Source organism: Etheostoma spectabile, chromosome 23, assembly GCF_008692095.1.
Source record: "Etheostoma spectabile isolate EspeVRDwgs_2016 chromosome 23, UIUC_Espe_1.0, whole genome shotgun sequence".
In the NCBI taxonomy this organism is placed as follows: Eukaryota; Metazoa; Chordata; class Actinopteri; order Perciformes; family Percidae; genus Etheostoma; species Etheostoma spectabile.
In genome coordinates, this window is record NC_045755.1 from 6,413,242 (window position 1) to 6,416,032 (window position 2,791).

At 37.1% G+C, this 2,791-nt stretch overlaps 1 long non-coding RNA gene across 1 annotated transcript in view; it reads right to left on the reverse strand.

The window, feature by feature from the left end:
- LOC116673065 (uncharacterized) overlaps window positions 1–2,791 on the reverse strand; it is a 75,995-nt gene that overhangs the window by 3,023 nt on the left and 70,181 nt on the right. The gene's annotated exons all lie outside the window — the stretch shown is intronic.

The window sequence follows — 2,791 nt, forward strand, 5'->3', positions numbered from 1 at the left end:
ATATATATATATATATATATATATACAACATTGAATATTAATGCAGGGCAACAGTATATCTAACTAATATTCATGTCTCCGTTCTTCTTCTACTTGAGGTAGAGCTGGGTGATATAGATAAAATCCAATATCACGATATTCTTGACCACGACGATATTGTTGGGTGAATTATTTGTGCTTCCACAAAATATTTTCAAAAGAAGATTTTTGATTAATAATCATCAGTAATGTGGATATAACGGTTAAGAGGTTAAAGGCAAAGAATGGAACAGCTGGAACAGTCTGGTAAGTTCAGAAAATGACATCACTTTACTGTAATTGCAGCTATTAAAACCAGGAAAAGGAAACACTATATTAACACCATATTACGATATTATGGTGTCCAACATCTAAAACGATATTGAGTCTCATATCACAATCACAATTATCAGTATACTGCCCAGCCCTACCTCGAGGCCGGTCAGGGCGCCAGTAAACACTCTAAACTTTTATTTCCTAGAATATTCAGAACCTCTGCTTGCCCTGACATTCCCTTTCCCCAGAAGAAGCCGCCAAAGCAAAAGCCAGTCTAAATCAATAGCATGTACAGGTTAATAGCAGTCGTGTTTTTGTAAGCCGGCACATCAACTATTAATTAGCTGGTGATGAGAGTCAGCTGGCAAGAATGATTCACAGCCTGAGGAGGCTATCGTCCTTGTGCTACGCTAGGATAAATCAGCCGCTATTAAAGAGTGGGATAAAAGTTTTCTCTCAACATGTATCTGTGTGTCCTTTATAAAAGTACAGTCCCAAAACAATGGAACAAAAGAACATGGAATTGCAATATACAGCCAAACAGAGGCCTCTGTGTCTAAATTGTGCAACATCAAGCAATGTACTGCAAAGACTTGATTCCTGTGCTGACATTCTGGAGAGGTTCGCTCTTCCAAGAAAACACTTGGACATTTCCAGGAAGAAATGTTTTACACAAGGACACAGACATGATTGATTTCGACATCATCCACAGAGGCTGAGGCAGGAATAAATATGGAAGAAAAAGAGAAAACAGAGGATAGAAATAATGCCAGTGGCTGCTTCGATTAATGGATTGATAGAGGCTTAGACACTAACAAATGAGAAAAAGAGATGTTTAATAAATTTAAGAGTCAAATCCTGTGCGGATGCCAATGACATGGCAACTACACACCTACCACAAGACAGCAGCCACGTTTGATTGGTCCCTTTCCGCCTTCTACTCTCCAATTCTTCCCACACATATATAGTCTAAATGAATCCCCTGCAGCTAAGAGACATATTCTTCTTTTTTGGGATGTTGTTTTCACTCTTTGGCATTCATGTTTCAACGAAGGATAATTGGAATGCACACCTCCATATTCAAGCTCCAAAGTGGAGAAAAACAACGAGGATATTGGATTGCAAATCAAGTGTTTATAGTGTCTGGTTCTTGTGTGTTTGTGTTTGGTATGATTACAAAGGGTTTGTGTGAACTGCAAGAAAAGAGGGTGCCATAGCTCCACAGGAAGAATTGATTTAATAATACTTAGAAATTGATCTTGGAAGTTAATTTTATGGATGTAATCCTTGTTTTATAACGATTTATAAGGATTTATATCTTTCGAGTGATGTGTGTATTGTATTTGTAAAAATGGATTTCTTAAATTGCGTAGATCAAGCATAAAAGCAACGGATCAGGAATAGTGCTCTCTGTTGGATCAAAATCTCCGTCCCTGAGGGTCTCAAATGCAAAAGCAACCTCTACTCTAAATAAACATCATCACAAAGACTGGTCAGGTGTAAAAGAAGATGAAAAGAGGACATGTGTCAAATACAATATCATGTTTCCGGCGTTGGAAAGCAGAGTGCAGTGTAAATGGATCAGGGACCCCTCAAAAGCAATTACTGCTTTGATTCCCATAGCGAAAAACAGGTGTCAAAAGATCCAAACCTCAGAGGTCAGATTTCATATTCTATCTGTTGTTTGAGTTGTTTGAAATGGTCATGACAAGGGAGATGTTTTTATGATTTGTGAGAGCGGAAATGTGAAGTTAAAATCAAAACAATTTGCGCTTTTGTGATTTTCAACACCAAAAATGGATACATACACTGTTGTGTTGCTGTAAATTAATTTCTTCTCACATCTTTTTTTCTATATCAGAAATTTAGAATGGCTATAAAACAATGGCATGAGGGCTGATTGTGTGCAGATATGATTTACTTAACATGATACATTTGATAAAGGAAAAGTCTGGGGTGTTCATTTGATCACAGTTTTGATGCGTTTGAACACATTAAAGTGTATCTACTAAGTACAGTGGCTTGCATAAGTTTACACACCCGTGCTAAACTTGACTAAAAAGATTAAAAATGTTCTTTGTGAATGAATAATGTATTGTTAATAAATAAATGTTCTTTCTTAAAATATAGGGGGCATAAAAATACACACCCCTATGTTAAATTCCCATAGAGGCAGGCAGATCAAAAAGATTTTTAAAGGCCAGCTATTTCATGGATCCAGGATGCTATGCATCCTGATAAAGTTCCCTTGGCCTTTGAAATTAAAACGATCCCATATCATTACATACCCTTCACCATACATAGAGATAGGCATGGTGTTATTTCAGTTGGATTTACAGCTGGTTTGATTTGCATTGAAAGATGATCTTATGGAAAGTTTCCCATGTCAACCTCTAGGTATGGTGAAGGATAAGTGATGATGTGGGGCTATTTCAATTCCAAAGGAAAGGGAACTTTATCAGGATGCATAGTATCCTGGATCCATGAAATAACTGGC